The 17,825-nt window shown below is 53.0% G+C and overlaps 1 protein-coding gene across 2 annotated transcripts in view; it reads left to right on the top strand.

The window, feature by feature from the left end:
• Window positions 1–17,825, top strand: part of LOC124128484 (multiple epidermal growth factor-like domains protein 10) — a 54,463-nt gene that overhangs the window by 8,613 nt on the left and 28,025 nt on the right. The gene's annotated exons all lie outside the window — the stretch shown is intronic.

Raw genomic sequence — 17,825 nt, forward strand, 5'->3', positions numbered from 1 at the left:
AACAAGTTATAAAAATAACAGACACAAGTAGGTTGAAGGCATACTACAATCCCCGCAAGCTGAAACAGAATCACGAAATATGTGTAGTATCCCTGGTATGTCACTGACTCCCCCAGCTGTATCCCTGGTATGTGACTGACTCCCCCCGCAGTGTCCCTGGTATATCACTGACTCCCCCAGCAGTATTCCTGGTATGTGACTGACTCCCCCAGCTGTATCCCTGGTATGTGACTGACTCCCCCAGCAGTATCCCTGGTATATCACTGACTCCCCCTGCAGTATCCCTGGTATGTGACTGACTCCCCCAGCTGTATCCCTGGTATGTGACTGACTCCCCCAGCAGTATCCCTGGTATATCACTGACTCCCCCAGCAGTATCCCTGGTATGTGACTGACTCCCCCAGCAGTATCCCTGGTATGTGACTGACTCCCCCAGCAGTATCCCTGGTATATCACTGACTCCCCCAGCAGTATCCCTGGTATGTGACTGACTCCCCCAGCAGTATCCCTGGTATGTGACTGACTCCCCCAGCTGTATCCCTGGTATGTGACTGACTCCCCCAACAGTATCCCTGATATGTCACTGACTCCCCCAGCAGTATCCCTGGTATGTCAATAACTCCCCCAGCTGTGTCCCTGGTATGTGACTGACTCCCCCAGCAGTATCCCTGGTATGTCACTGACTCACCCAGCAGTATCCCTGGTATGTGACTGACTCCCCAAGCAGTATCCCTGGTATGTCAATAACTCCCCCAGCTGTATCCCTGGTATGTGACTGACTCCCCAACAGTATCCCTGGTATGTGACAGACTCCCCCAGCTGTATCCCTGGTATGTGACTGACTCCCCCAGCAGTATCCCTGGTATGTCACTGACTCCCCCAACAGTATCCCTGATATGTCACTGACTCCCCCATCAGTATCCCTGGTATGTCAATAACTCCCCCAGCTGTGTCCCTGGTATGTGACTGACTCCCCCAGCAGTATCCCTGGTATGTCACTGACTCACCCAGCAGTATCCCTGGTATGTGACTGACTCCCCAAGCAGTATCCCTGGTATGTCAATAACTCCCCCAGCTGTATCCCTGGTATGTGACTGACTCCCCAACAGTATCCCTGGTATGTGACAGACTCCCCCAGCTGTATCCCTGGTATGTGACTGACTCCCCCAGCAGTATCCCTGGTATGTCACTGACTCACCCAACAGTATCCCTGGTATGTGACTGACTCCCCCAGCAGTATCCCTGGTATGTGACTGACTCCCCCAGCAGTATCCCTGGTATGTGACTGACTCCCCCAGCAGTATCCCTAGTATGTGACTGACTCCCCCAGCTGTATCCCTGGTATGTGACTGACTCCCCCAGCAGTATCCCTGGTATATCACTGACTCCCCCAGCAGTATCCCTGGTATGTGACCGACTCCCCCAGCAGTATCCCTGGTATGTGACTGACTCCCCCAGCAGTATCCCTGGTATATCACTGACTCCCCCAGCAGTATCCCTGGTATGTGACTGACTCCCCCAGCAGTATCCCTGGTATGTGACTGACTCCCCCAGCAGTATCCCTGGTATGTGACTGACTCCCCAAGCAGTATCCCTGGTATGTCAATAACTCCCCCAGCTGTATCCCTGGTATGTGACTGACTCCCCAACAGTATCCCTGGTATGTGACAGACTCCCCCAGCTGTATCCCTGGTATGTGACTGACTCCTCCAGCAGTATCCCTGGTATGTCACTGACTCACCCAACAGTATCCCTGATATGTCACTGACTCCCCCAGCAGTATCCCTGGTATGTCAATAACTCCCCCAGCTGTGTCCCTGGTATGTGACTGACTCCCCCAGCAGTATCCCTGGTATGTGACTGACTCCCCCAGCAGTATCCCTGGTATGTGACTGACTCCCCAAGCAGTATCCCTGGTATGTCAATAACTCCCCCAGCTATATCCCTGGTATGTGACTGACTCCCCAACAGTATCCCTGGTATGTGACAGACTCCCCCAGCTGTATCCCTGGTATGTCACTGACTCACCCAACAGTATCCCTGATATGTCACTGACTCCCCCAGCAGTATCCCTGGTATGTCAATAACTCCCCCAGCTGTGTCCCTGGTATGTGACTGACTCCCCCAGCAGTATCCCTGGTATGTGACTGACTCCCCCAGCAGTATCCCTGGTATGTGACTGACTCCCCAAGCAGTATCCCTGGTATGTCAATAACTCCCCCAGCTATATCCCTGGTATGTGACTGACTCCCCAACAGTATCCCTGGTATGTGACAGACTCCCCCAGCTGTATCCCTGGTATGTCACTGACTCCCCCAGCAGTATCCCTGGTATGTCACTGACTCACCCAACAGTATCCCTGGTATGTGACTGACTCCCCCAGCAGTATCCCTGGTATGTGACTGACTCCCCCAGCAGTATCCCTGGTATGTGACTGACTCCCCCAGCAGTATCCCTAGTATGTCACTGACTTCCCCACCATATCCCTGGTATGTGACTGACTCCCCCAGCAGTATCCCTGGTATGTGACTGACTCCTCTAGCTGTATCCCTGGTATGTGACTGACTCCTCTAGCTGCATCCCTAGTATGTGACTGTCTCCCCCAGCAGTATCCCTGGTATGTCACTGACTACCCAACAGTATCCCTGGTATGTCACTGACTCCTCTAGCTGTATCCCTGGTATGTCACTGACTCCCCCAGCAGTATCCCTGGTATGTCACTGACTACCCAACAGTATCCCTGGTATGTGACTGACTCCCCCAGCAGTATCCCTGGTATGGGACTAACTCCCCCAGCAGTTTCCCTGCCATGTCACTGACTCCCCCAACAGTATCCCTGGTATGTGACTTACTACCCCAGCAGTATCCCTGGTATGTGACTGACTCCCCCAGCAGTATCCCTAGTATGTGACTGACTCCCCCAGCAGTATCCCTGGTATGTGACTGACTCCTCTAGCTGTATCCCTGGTATGTCACTGACTACCCAACATTATCCCTGGTATGTGACTGACTCCCCCAGCAGTATCCCTGGTATAGGACTTACTCCCCCAGCAGTATCCCTGCCATGTCACTGACTCCCCCAACAGTATCCCTGGTATGTGACTGACTCCCCTAACAGTATCCCTGGTATGTGACTTACTACCCCAGCAGTATCCCTGGTATGTGACTGACTCCCCCCGCAGTATCCCTAGTATGTGACTGACTCCCCCAGCAGTATCCCTGGTATGTGACTGACTCCTCTAGCTGTATCCCTGGTATGTGACTGACTCCTTTAGCTGTATCCCTGGTATGTGACTGACTCCTCTAGCTGTATCCCTAGTATGTGACTGACTTCCCCAGCAGTATCCCTGGTATGTGACTGACTCCCCCAGCAGTATCCCTGGTATGTGACTGACTCCTCTAGCTGTATCCCTGGTATGTGACTGACTCCTCTAGCTGCATCCCTAGTATGTGACTGTCTCCCCCAGCAGTATCCCTGGTATGTCACTGACTACCCAACAGTATCCCTCGTATGTCACTGACTCCTCTAGCTGTATCCCTGGTATGTGACTGACTCCCCCAGCAGTATCCCTGGTATATCACTGACTCCCCCAGCAGTATCCCTGGTATGTGACTGACTCCCCCAGCTGTATCCCTGGTATGTGACTGACTCCCCCAGCAGTATCCCTGGTATATCACTGACTCCCCCAGCAGTATCCCTGGTATGTGACCGACTCCCCCAGCAGTATCCCTGGTATGTGACTGACTCCCCCAGCAGTATCCCTGGTATGTGACTGACTCCCCAAGCTGTATCCCTGGTATGTGACTGACTCCCCCAACAGTATCCCTGATATGTCACTGACTCCCCAAGCAGTATCCCTGGTATGTCAATAACTCCCCCAGCTGTGTCCCTGGTATGTGACTGACTCCCCCAGCAGTATCCCTGGTATGTCACTGACTCACCCAGCAGTATCCCTGGTATGTGACTGACTCCCCAAGCAGTATCCCTGGTATGTCAATAACTCCCCCAGCTGTATCCCTGGTATGTGACTGACTCCCCAACAGTATCCCTGGTATGTGACAGACTCCCCCAGCTGTATCCCTGGTATGTGACTGACTCCCCCAGCAGTATCCCTGGTATGTCACTGACTCACCCAACAGTATCCCTGGTATGTGACTGACTCCCCCAGCAGTATCCCTGGTATGTGACTGACTCCCCCAGCAGTATCCCTGGTATGTGACTGACTCCCCCAGCAGTATCCCTAGTATGTCACTGACTTCCCCAGCAGTATCCCTGGTATGTGACTGACTCCCCCAGCAGTATCCCTGGTATGTGACTGACTCCTCTAGCTGTATCCCTGGTATGTGACTGACTCCTCTAGCTGCATCCCTAGTATGTGACTGTCTCCCCCAGCAGTATCCCTGGTATGTCACTGACTACCCAACAGTATCCCTGGTATGTCACTGACTCCTCTAGCTGTATCCCTGGTATGTCACTGACTCCCCCAGCAGTATCCCTGGTATGTCACTGACTACCCAACAGTATCCCTGGTATGTGACTGACTCCCCCAGCAGTATCCCTGGTATGGGACTAACTCCCCCAGCAGTTTCCCTGCCATGTCACTGACTCCCCCAACAGTATCCCTGGTATGTGACTTACTACCCCAGCAGTATCCCTAGTATGTGACTGACTCCCCCAGCAGTATCCCTAGTATGTGACTGACTCCCCCAGCAGTATCCCTGGTATGTGACTGACTCCTCTAGCTGTATCCCTGGTATGTCACTGACTACCCAACATTATCCCTGGTATGTGACTGACTCCCCCAGCAGTATCCCTGGTATGGGACTTACTCCCCCAGCAGTATCCCTGCCATGTCACTGACTCCCCCAACAGTATCCCTGGTATGTGACTGACTCCTCTAGCTGTATCCCTGGTATGTGACTGACTCCTCTAGCTGCATCCCTAGTTTGTGACTGTCTCCCCCAGCAGTATCCCTGGTATGTCACTGACTACCCAACAGTATCCCTGGTATGTCACTGACTCCTCTAGCTGTATCCCTGGTATGTCACTGACTCCCCCAGCAGTATCCCTGGTATGTCACTGACTACCCAACAGTATCCCTGGTATGTGACTGACTCCCCCAGCAGTATCCCTGGTATGGGACTAACTCCCCCAGCAGTTTCCCTGCCATGTCACTGACTCCCCCAACAGTATCCCTGGTATGTGACTTACTACCCCAGCAGTATCCCTGGTATGTGACTGACTCCCCCAGCAGTATCCCTAGTATGTGACTGACTCCCCCAGCAGTATCCCTGGTATGTGACTGACTCCCCTAACAGTATCCCTGGTATGTGACTTACTACCCCAGCAGTATCCCTGGTATGTGACTGACTCCCCCCGCAGTATCCCTAGTATGTGACTGACTCCCCCAGCAGTATCCCTGGTATGTGTCTGACTCCCCCAGCAGTATCCCTGGTATGTGACTGACTCCTCTAGCTGTATCCCTGGTATGTGACTGACTCCTTTAGCTGTATCCCTGGTATGTGACTGACTCCTCTAGCTGTATCCCTAGTATGGGACTGACTTCCCCAGCAGTATCCCTGGTATGTGACTGACTCCCCCAGCAGTATCCCTGGTATGTGACTGACTCCTCTAGCTGTATCCCTGGTATGTGACTGACTCCTCTAGCTGCATCCCTAGTATGTGACTGTCTCCCCCAGCAGTATCCCTGGTATGTCACTGACTACCCAACAGTATCCCTCGTATGTCACTGACTCCTCTAGCTGTATCCCTGGTATGTGACTGACTCCCCCAGCAGTATCCCTGGTATATCACTGACTCCCCCAGCAGTATCCCTGGTATGTGACTGACTCCCCCAGCTGTATCCCTGGTATGTGACTGACTCCCCCAGCAGTATCCCTGGTATATCACTGACTCCCCCAGCAGTATCCCTGATATGTGACCGACTCCCCCAGCAGTATCCCTGGTATGTGACTGACTCCCCCAGCAGTATCCCTGGTATGTGACTGACTCCCCAAGCTGTATCCCTGGTATGTGACTGACTCCCCCAACAGTATCCCTGATATGTCACTGACTCCCCCAGCAGTATCCCTGGTATGTCAATAACTCCCCCAGCTGTGTCCCTGGTATGTGACTGACTCCCCCAGCAGTATCCCTGGTATGTCACTGACTCACCCAGCAGTATCCCTGGTATGTGACTGACTCCCCAAGCAGTATCCCTGGTATGTCAATAACTCCCCCAGCTGTATCCCTGGTATGTGACTGACTCCCCAACAGTATCCCTGGTATGTGACAGACTCCCCCAGCTGTATCCCTGGTATGTGACTGACTCCCCCAGCAGTATCCCTGGTATGTCACTGACTCACCCAACAGTATCCCTGGTATGTGACTGACTCCCCCAGCAGTATCCCTGGTATGTGACTGACTCCCCCAGCTGTATCCCTGGTATGTGACTGACTCCCCCAGCAGTATCCCTAGTATGTCACTGACTTCCCCAGCAGTATCCCTGGTATGTGACTGACTCCCCCAGCAGTATCCCTGGTATGTGACTGACTCCTCTAGCTGTATCCCTGGTATGTGACTGACTCCTCTAGCTGCATCCCTAGTATGTGACTGTCTCCCCCAGCAGTATTCCTGGTATGTCACTGACTACCCAACAGTATCCCTGGTATGGGACTAACTCCCCCAGCAGTTTCCCTGCCATGTCACTGACTCCCCCAACAGTATCCCTGGTATGTGACTTACTACCCCAGCAGTATCCCTGGTATGTGACTGACTCCCCCAGCAGTATCCCTAGTATGTGACTGACTCCCCCAGCAGTATCCCTGGTATGTGACTGACTCCTCTAGCTGTATCCCTGGTATGTCACTGACTACCCAACATTATCCCTGGTATGTGACTGACTCCCCCAGCAGTATCCCTGGTATGGGACTTACTCCCCCAGCAGTATCCCTGCCATGTCACTGACTCCCCCAACAGTATCCCTGGTATGTGACTGACTCCCCTAACAGTATCCCTGGTATGTGACTTACTACCCCAGCAGTATCCCTGGTATGTGAATGACTCCCCCCGCAGTATCCCTAGTATGTGACTGACTCCCCCAGCAGTATCCCTGGTATGTGTCTGACTCCCCCAGCAGTATCCCTGGTATGTGACTGACTCCTCTACCTGTATCCCTGGTATGTGACTGACTCCTTTAGCTGTATCCCTGGTATGTGACTGACTCATCTAGCTGTATCCCTAGTATGTGACTGTCTCCCCCAGCAGTATCCCTGGTATGTGACTGACTCCCAGAGCAGTATCCATGATATGTCACTGACTCCCCCAGCAGTATCCCTGGTATGTGACTGACTCCCCCAGTAGTATCCCTGGTATGTCACTGACTCACCCAGCAGTATCCCTGGTATGTGACTGACTCCACCAGCAGTATCCCTGGTATGTCAATAACTCCCCCAGCTGTATCCCTGGTATGTGACTGACTCCCCAACAGTATCCCTGGTATGTGACAGACTCCCCCAGCTGTATCCCTGGTATGTGACTGACTCCCCCAGCAGTATCCCTGGTATGTCACTGACTCACCCACCAGTATCCCTGGTATGTGACTGACTCCCCAACAGTATCCCTGGTATGTGACTGACTCACCCAGCAGTATCCCTGGTATGTGACTGACTCCTCTAGCTGTATCCCTAGTATGTGACTGTCTCCCCCAGCAGTATCCCTGGTATGTCGCTGACCACCAAACAGTATCCCTGGTATGTCACTGACTCATCTAGCTGTATCCCTGGTATGCCACTGACTCCCCAAGCAGTATCCCTGGCATGTCACTGACTACCCAACAGTATCCCTGGTATGTGACTGACTCCCCCAGCAGTGTCCCTGGTATGGGACTAACTCCCCCAGTAGTTTCCCTGGTATGTGACTGACTCCCCCAGTAGTATCCCTGGTATGTCACTGACTCCCCCAACAGTATACCTGGTATGTGACTTACTACCCCAGCAGTATCCCTGGTATGTGACTGACTCCCCCAGCAGTATCCCTAGTATGTGACTGACTCCCCCAGCAGTATCCCTGGTATGTGACTGACTCCTCTAGCTGTATCCCTGGTATGTCACTGACTACCCAACATTATCCCTGGTATGTGACTGACTCCCCCAGCAGTATCCCTGGTATGGGACTTACTCCCCCAGCAGTATCCCTGCCATGTCACTGACTCCCCCAACAGTATCCCTGGTATGTGACTGACTCCCCTAACAGTATCCCTGGTATGTGACTTACTACCCCAGCAGTATCCCTGGTATGTGACTGACTCCCCCCGCAGTATCCCTAGTATGTGACTGACTCCCCCAGCAGTATCCCTGGTATGTGACTGACGGCCCCAGCAGTATCCCTGGTATGTCACTGACTCCTCTAGCTGTATCCCTGGTATGTGACTGACTCCCCCAGCAGTGTCCCTGGTATGTGACTGATTCCCCTAGCAGTATCCCTGGTATGTGACTGACTCCTCTAGCTGTATCCCTGGTATGTGACTGACTCCTTTAGCTGTATCCCTGGCATGTGACTGACTGCCCCAGAAGTATTCCTGGTATCTCACTGAGTCCCCGAGCAGTATCCCTGGTATGTGACTGAGTCCTCTAGCTGTATCCCTGGTATGTGACTGACTGCCCCAGAAGTGTCCCTGATATCTGACTCACAGCCCCAGCAGTATCCCTGGTATGTGACTAAGTCCCCCAGAAGTATCCCTGGTATGTGACTGACTCCCCCAGCTGTGTCCCTGGTATGTGACTGACTCCCGCAGCAGTATCCCTGGTATCTAACTGACTCCCCCAGCAGTATGCCTGGTATGTGACTGACAGCCCCAGCCGTATCCCTGGTATGTCACTGACTCCTCTAGCTGTATCCCTGGTATGTGACTGATTCCTCTAGTTGTATCCCTGGTATGTGACTGATTCCCCCAGCAGTATCCCTGGTATCTCACTGACTTCTCTAGCTGTATCCCAGGCATGTGACTGACTCCCCAAGCAGTATCCCTGGTATGTGACTGATTCCCCGAGCAGTATCCCTGGTATGTGATAGAATCCTCTAGCTGTATCCCTGGTATGTGACTGACTCTAAGAGCAGTATCCCTGGTATGGGACTAACTCCCCTAGCAGTTTCCCTGCCATGTCACTGACTCCCCCAACAGTATCCCTGGTATGTGACTTACTACCCCAGCAGTATCCCTGGTATGTGACTGACTCCCCCAGCAGTATCCCTGGTATGTGACTGACTCCTCTAGCTGTATCCCTGGTTTGTCACTGACTACCCAACATTATCCCTGGTATGTGACTGACTCCCCCAGCAGTATCCTTGGTATGGGACTTACTCCCCCAGCAGTATCCCTGCCATGTCACTGACTCCCCCAACAGTATCCCTGGTATGTGACTGACTCCCCTAACAGTATCCCTGGTATGTGACTTACTACCCCAGCAGTATCCCTGGTATGTGACTGACTCCCCCCGCAGTAACCCTAGTATGTGACTGACTCCCCCAGCAGTATCCCTGGTATGTGTCTGACTCCCCCAGCAGTATCCCTGGTATGTGACTGACTCCTCTAGCTGTATCCCTGGTATGTGACTGACTCCTTTAGCGGTATCCCTGGTATGTGACTGACTCCTCTAGCTGTATCCCTAGTATGTGACTGTCTCCCCCAGCAGTATCCTGGTATGTCACTGACTCCCAGAGCAGTATGCCTGGTATGTCACTGACTCACCCAGCTGTATCCCTAGTATGTCACTGACAGCCCCAGCAGTATCCCTGGTATGTCACTGACTCCTATAGCTGTATCCCTGGTATGTCACTGACTCCCCCAGCAGTATCCCTGGTATGTGACTGATTCCCCTAGCAGTATCCCTGGTATGTGACTGACTCCTCTAGCTGTATCCCTGGTATGTGACTGACTCCTCTAGCTGTATCCCTGGCATGTGACTGAGTGCCCCAGAAGTATCCCTGGTATCTCACTGACTCCCCGAGCAGTATCCCTGGTATGTGACTGAGTCCTCTAGCTGTATCCCTGGTATGTGACTGACTGCCCCAGAAGTATCCCTGATATCTGACTAACAGCCCCAGCAGTATCCCTGGTATGTGATTGACTACCCCAGAAATATCCCTGGTATGTGACTGACTCCCCCAGCTGTGTCCCTGGTATGTCACTGACTCCCCCAGCAGTATCCGTGGTATGTCACTGACTCCTCTAGCTGTATCCCTGGTATGTGACTGACTCCCGCAGCAGTATCCCTGGTATCTAACTGACTCCCCCAGCAGTATCCCTGGTATGTGACTGACTCCCCAAGCAGTATGCCTGGTATGTGACTGACAGCCCCAGCAGTATCCCTGGTATGTCACTGACTCCTCTAGCTGTATCCCTGGTATGTGACTGATTCCTCTAGTTGTATCCCTGGTATGTCACTGACTCCCACAGCAGTATCCCTGGTATGTGACTGACTCTCCAAGCAGTATCCCTGGTATGTGACTGATTCCCCCAGCAGTAACCCTGGTATCTCACTGACTTCTCTAGCAGTATCCCTGGTATGTGACTGATTCCTCTAGTTGTATCCCTGGTATGTCACTGACTCCCACAGCTGTATCCCAGGCATGTGACTGACTCCCCAAGCAGTATCCCTGGTATGTGACTGATTCCCCGAGCAGTATCCCTGGTATGTGATAGAATCCCCTAGCTGTATCCCTGGTATGTGACTGACTCCAAGAGCAGTATGCCTGGTATGTCACTGGCTCCCCCAGCTGTATCCCTGGTATCTGACTCACAGTCCCAGCAGTATCCCTGGTATGTCACTGACAGCTCCAGCATTATCCCTGGTATGTCACTGACTCCCCCAGCAGTATCCCTGGTATGTGACTGACTTCCCCAGCAGTAAACCTGGTATGTCACTGACAGCCCCAGCAGTATCCCTGGTATGTGACTGTCTCCCCCAGCAGTATCCCTGGTATGTGACTGACTCCCCAAGCAGTATCCCTGGTATGTGACTGATTCCCCGAGCAGTATCCCTGGTATGTTATAGAATCCTCTAGCTGTATCCCTGGTATGTGACTGACTCCCCCAGCAGTATCCCTGATATGTCACTGACTGTCCCAGCAGTATCCCTGGTATGTGACTGACAGCCCCAGCAGTATCCCTGGTATGTGACTGACTCCTCCAGCTGTATCCCTGGTATGTGACTGACTGCCCCAGCTGTATCCCTGGTATGTCACTGACTCCTCCAGCTGTATCCCTGGTATGTCACTGACTCCCCCAGCAGTATCCCTGGTATCTAACTGACTCCCCCAGCAGTATCCCTGGTATATGACTGACAGCCCCAGCAGTATCCCTGGTATATCACTGACTCCAGCAGCAGTATCCCTGGTATCTAACTCACTCCCTCAGCAGTATCCCTGGTATGTGACTGACTCCTCCAGCAGTATCCCTGGTATGTGACTGACTCCCCGAGCAGTATCCCTGGTATGTGACTGATTCCCCCAGCAGTATCCCTGGTATGTGACTGACTCCCAGAGCAGTATGCCTGGTATGTCACTGACTCCCGCAGCAGTATCCCTGGTATCTAATTGACTCCCCCAGCAGTATCCCTGGTATGTGACTGACTCCCCCAGCAGTATGCCTGGTATGTGACTGACAGCCCCAGCAGTATCCCTGGTATGTCACTGACTCCTCTAGCTGTATCCCTGGTATGTGACTGATTCCTCTAGTTGTATCCCTGGTATGTCACTGACTCCCACAGCAGTATCCCTGGTATCTAATTGACTCCCCCAGCAGTATCCCTGGTATGTGACTGACTCCCCCAGCAGTATGCCTGGTATGTGACTGACAGCCCCAGCAGTATCCCTGGTATGTGATAGAATCCTCTAGCTGTATCCCTGGTATGTGACTGACTCCAAGAGCAGTATCCCTGATATGGGACTAACTCCCCTAGCAGTTTCCCTGCCATGTCACTGACTCCCCCAACAGTATCCCTGGTATGTGACTTACTACCCCAGCAGTATCCCTGGTATGTGACTGACTCCCCCAGCAGTATCCCTAGTATGTGACTGACTCCCCCAGCAGTATCCCTGGTATGTGACTGACTCCCCCAGCAGTATCCCTGGTATGGGACTTACTCCCCCAGCAGTATCCCTGGCATGTCACTGACTCCCCCAACAGTATCCCTGGTATGTGACTGACTCCCCTAACAGTATCCCTGGTATGTGAGTTACTACCCCAGCAGTATCCCTGGTATGTGACTGACTCCCCCAGCAGTATCCCTGGTATGCGTCTGACTCCCCCAGCAGTATCCCTGGTATGTGACTGACTCCTTTAGCTGTATCGCTGGTATGTGACTGACTCCTCTAGCTGTATCCCTAGTATGTGACTGTCTCCCCCAGCAGTATCCTGGTATGTGACTGACTCCCAGAGCAGTATGCCTGGTATGTCACTGACTCACCCAGCTGTATCCCTGGTATGTCACTGACAGCCCCAGCAGTATCCCTGGTATGTGACTGACTCCTCTAGCTGTATCCCTGGTATGTGACTGACTCCCCCAGCAGTATCCCTGGTATGTGACTGATTCCCCTAGCAGTATCCCTGGTATGTGACTGACTCCTCTAGCTGTATCCCTGGCATGTGACTGAGTGCCCCAGAAGTATCCCTGGTATCTCACTGACTCCCCGATAAGTATCCCTGGTATGTGACTGAGTCCTCTAGCTGTATCCCTGGTATGTGACTGACTGCCCCAGAAGTATCCCTGATATCTGACTCACAGCCCCAGCAGTATCCCTGGTATGTGACTGACTACCCCAGAAGTATCTCTTGTATGTGACTGATTCCCCCAGCTGTGTCCCTGGTATGTGACTGACTCCTCTAGCTGTATCCCTGGCATGTGACTGACTCCCCCAGAAGTATCCCTTGTATCTCACTGACTCCCCGAGCAGTATCCCTGGTATGTGACTGACTCCTCTAGCTGTATCCCTGGTATGTGACTGACTACCAGAGCAGTATGCCTGGTATGTCACTGACTCCCCCAGCTGTATCCCTGGTAAGTCACTGACAGCCCCAGCAGTATCCCTGGTATGTCACTGACTCCTCTAGCTGTATCCCTGGCATGTGACTGACACCCCCAGAACTATCCCTGGTATCTCACTGACTCCCCCAACAGTATCCCTGGTATGTCACTGACTCCCCAAGCAGTATCCCTGGTATCTAACTGACTCCCGGAACAGTATCCCTGGTATCTGACTCACAGCCCCAGCAGTATCCCTGGTATGTGACTGACTCCCCCAGAAGTATCCCTGGTATGTGACTGACTCCCCCAGCTGTGTCCCTGGTATGTCACTGAGTCCCCGAGCAGTATCCCTGGTATGTGACTGACTCCTCTAGCTGTATCCCTGGTATGTGACTGACTACCAGAGCAGTATGCCTGGTATGTCACTGACTCCGCAAGCTGTATCCCTGGTAAGTCACTGACAGCCCCAGCAGTATCCCTGGTATGTCACTGACTCCTCTAGCTGTATCCCTGGTATGTGACTGACTCCCCCAGCAGTATCCCTGGTATGTGACTGACTCCTCTAGCTGTATCCCTGGCATGTGACTGACACCCCCAGAACTATCCCTGGTATCTCACTGACTCCCCCAACAGTATCCCTGGTATGTCACTGACTCCCCAAGCAGTATCCCTGGTATCTAACTGACTCCCCGAACAGTATCCCTGGTATCTGACTCACAGCCCCAGCAGTATCCCTGGTATGTGACTGACTCCCCCAGAAGTATCCCTGGTATGTGACTGACTCCCCCAGCTGTATCCCTGGTATGTCACTGAGTCCCCCAGTATTATCCCTGGTATGTCACTGACTCCTCTAGCGGTATCCCTGGTATGTGACTGACTCCCCCAGCAGTATCCCTGGTATGTCATTGACTCCTCTAGCTGTATCCCTGGTATGTGACTGACAGCCCCAGCAGTATCCCTGGTATGTCACTGATTCCCCCAGCAGTATCCCTGGTATCTAACTGACTCCCCCAGCGGTATCCCTGGTATGTGACTGACTCCCCCTGCTGTATCCCTGGTATGTGACTGACTCCCCCAGCAGTATTCCTGGTATGTGACTGACTGCCCCAGCAGTATCCCTGGTATGTGACTGACTCCCCCAGCAGTATTCCTGGTATGTGACTGACTGCCCCAGCAGTATTCCTGGTATGTGACTGACTCCCCCAGCAGTATTCCTGGTATGTGACTGACTGCCCCAGCAGTATTCCTGGTATGTGACTGACTCCTCCAGCTGTGTCCCTGGTATCTAACTGACTCCCCCAGCTGTATCCCTGGTATGTGACTGACTCCCCCAGCAGTATCCCTGATATGTCACTGACTGCCCCAGCAGTATCCCTGGTATGTGACTGACTGCCCCAGCAGTATCCCTGGTATGTGACTGACTCCTCCAGCTGTATCCCTGGTATGTGACTGACTCCTCTAGCTGTATCCCTGGTATGTGACTGACTGCCCCAGCTGTATCCCTGGTATGTCACTGACTCCTCCAGCTGTATCCCTGGTATGTCACTGACTCCCCCAGCAGTATCCTTGGTATCTAACTGACTCCCCCAGCAGTATCCCTGGTATGTGACTGACAGCCCCAGCAGTATCCCTGGTATGTCATTGACTCCTCTAGCTGTATCCCTGGTATGTGACTGACTCCAAGAGCAGTATCCCTGGTATGGGACTAACTCCCCTAGCAGTTTCCCTGCCATGTCACTGACTCCCCCAACAGTATCCCTGGTATGTGACTTACTACCCCAGCAGTATCCCTGGTATGTGACTGACTCCCCCAGCAGTATCCCTAGTATGTGACTGACTCCCCCAGCAGTATCCCTGGTATGTGACTGACTCCCCCAGCAGTATCCCTGGTATGGGACTTACTCCCCCAGCAGTATCCCTGGCATGTCACTGACTCCCCCAACAGTATCCCTGGTATGTGACTGACTCCCCTAACAGTATCCCTGGTATGTGAGTTACTACCCCAGCAGTATCCCTGGTATGTGACTGACTCCCCCAGCAGTATCCCTGGTATGCGTCTGACTCCCCCAGCAGTATCCCTGGTATGTGACTGACTCCTTTAGCTGTATCGCTGGTATGTGACTGACTCCTCTAGCTGTATCCCTAGTATGTGACTGTCTCCCCCAGCAGTATCCTGGTATGTGACTGACTCCCAGAGCAGTATGCCTGGTATGTCACTGACTCACCCAGCTGTATCCCTGGTATGTCACTGACAGCCCCAGCAGTATCCCTGGTATGTGACTGACTCCTCTAGCTGTATCCCTGGTATGTGACTGACTCCCCCAGCAGTATCCCTGGTATGTGACTGATTCCCCTAGCAGTATCCCTGGTATGTGACTGACTCCTCTAGCTGTATCCCTGGCATGTGACTGAGTGCCCCAGAAGTATCCCTGGTATCTCACTGACTCCCCGATAAGTATCCCTGGTATGTGACTGAGTCCTCTAGCTGTATCCCTGGTATGTGACTGACTGCCCCAGAAGTATCCCTGATATCTGACTCACAGCCCCAGCAGTATCCCTGGTATGTGACTGACTACCCCAGAAGTATCTCTTGTATGTGACTGATTCCCCCAGCTGTGTCCCTGGTATGTGACTGACTCCTCTAGCTGTATCCCTGGCATGTGACTGACTCCCCCAGAAGTATCCCTTGTATCTCACTGACTCCCCGAGCAGTATCCCTGGTATGTGACTGACTCCTCTAGCTGTATCCCTGGTATGTGACTGACTACCAGAGCAGTATGCCTGGTATGTCACTGACTCCCCCAGCTGTATCCCTGGTAAGTCACTGACAGCCCCAGCAGTATCCCTGGTATGTCACTGACTCCTCTAGCTGTATCCCTGGCATGTGACTGACACCCCCAGAACTATCCCTGGTATCTCACTGACTCCCCCAACAGTATCCCTGGTATGTCACTGACTCCCCAAGCAGTATCCCTGGTATCTAACTGACTCCCGGAACAGTATCCCTGGTATCTGACTCACAGCCCCAGCAGTATCCCTGGTATGTGACTGACTCCCCCAGAAGTATCCCTGGTATGTGACTGACTCCCCCAGCTGTGTCCCTGGTATGTCACTGAGTCCCCGAGCAGTATCCCTGGTATGTGACTGACTCCTCTAGCTGTATCCCTGGTATGTGACTGACTACCAGAGCAGTATGCCTGGTATGTCACTGACTCCGCAAGCTGTATCCCTGGTAAGTCACTGACAGCCCCAGCAGTATCCCTGGTATGTCACTGACTCCTCTAGCTGTATCCCTGGTATGTGACTGACTCCCCCAGCAGTATCCCTGGTATGTGACTGACTCCTCTAGCTGTATCCCTGGCATGTGACTGACACCCCCAGAACTATCCCTGGTATCTCACTGACTCCCCCAACAGTATCCCTGGTATGTCACTGACTCCCCAAGCAGTATCCCTGGTATCTAACTGACTCCCCGAACAGTATCCCTGGTATCTGACTCACAGCCCCAGCAGTATCCCTGGTATGTGACTGACTCCCCCAGAAGTATCCCTGGTATGTGACTGACTCCCCCAGCTGTATCCCTGGTATGTCACTGAGTCCCCCAGTATTATCCCTGGTATGTCACTGACTCCTCTAGCGGTATCCCTGGTATGTGACTGACTCCCCCAGCAGTATCCCTGGTATGTCATTGACTCCTCTAGCTGTATCCCTGGTATGTGACTGACAGCCCCAGCAGTATCCCTGGTATGTCACTGATTCCCCCAGCAGTATCCCTGGTATCTAACTGACTCCCCCAGCGGTATCCCTGGTATGTGACTGACTCCCCCTGCTGTATCCCTGGTATGTGACTGACTCCCCCAGCAGTATTCCTGGTATGTGACTGACTGCCCCAGCAGTATCCCTGGTATGTGACTGACTCCCCCAGCAGTATTCCTGGTATGTGACTGACTGCCCCAGCAGTATTCCTGGTATGTGACTGACTCCCCCAGCAGTATTCCTGGTATGTGACTGACTGCCCCAGCAGTATTCCTGGTATGTGACTGACTCCTCCAGCTGTGTCCCTGGTATCTAACTGACTCCCCCAGCTGTATCCCTGGTATGTGACTGACTCCCCCAGCAGTATCCCTGATATGTCACTGACTGCCCCAGCAGTATCCCTGGTATGTGACTGACTGCCCCAGCAGTATCCCTGGTATGTGACTGACTCCTCCAGCTGTATCCCTGGTATGTGACTGACTCCTCTAGCTGTATCCCTGGTATGTGACTGACTGCCCCAGCTGTATCCCTGGTATGTCACTGACTCCTCCAGCTGTATCCCTGGTATGTCACTGACTCCCCCAGCAGTATCCTTGGTATCTAACTGACTCCCCCAGCAGTATCCCTGGTATGTGACTGACAGCCCCAGCAGTATCCCTGGTATGTCATTGACTCCTCTAGCTGTATCCCTGGTATGTGACTGACTCCAAGAGCAGTATCCCTGGTATGGGACTAACTCCCCTAGCAGTTTCCCTGCCATGTCACTGACTCCCCCAACAGTATCCCTGGTATGTGACTTACTACCCCAGCAGTATCCCTGGTATGTGACTGACTCCCCCAGCAGTATCCCTAGTATGTGACTGACTCCCCCAGCAGTATCCCTGGTATGTGACTGACTCCCCCAGCAGTATCCCTGGTATGGGACTTACTCCCCCAGCAGTATCCCTGCCATGTCACTGACTCCCCCAACAGTATCCCTGGTATGTGACTGACTCCCCTAACAGTATCCCTGGTATGTGACTTACTACCCCAGCAGTATCCCT

The sequence above is a fragment of the Haliotis rufescens genome, unplaced genomic scaffold, assembly GCF_023055435.1.
Source record: "Haliotis rufescens isolate VD_foot unplaced genomic scaffold, xgHalRufe1.0.p SCAF_9, whole genome shotgun sequence".
Taxonomy (NCBI): Eukaryota; Metazoa; Mollusca; class Gastropoda; order Lepetellida; family Haliotidae; genus Haliotis; species Haliotis rufescens.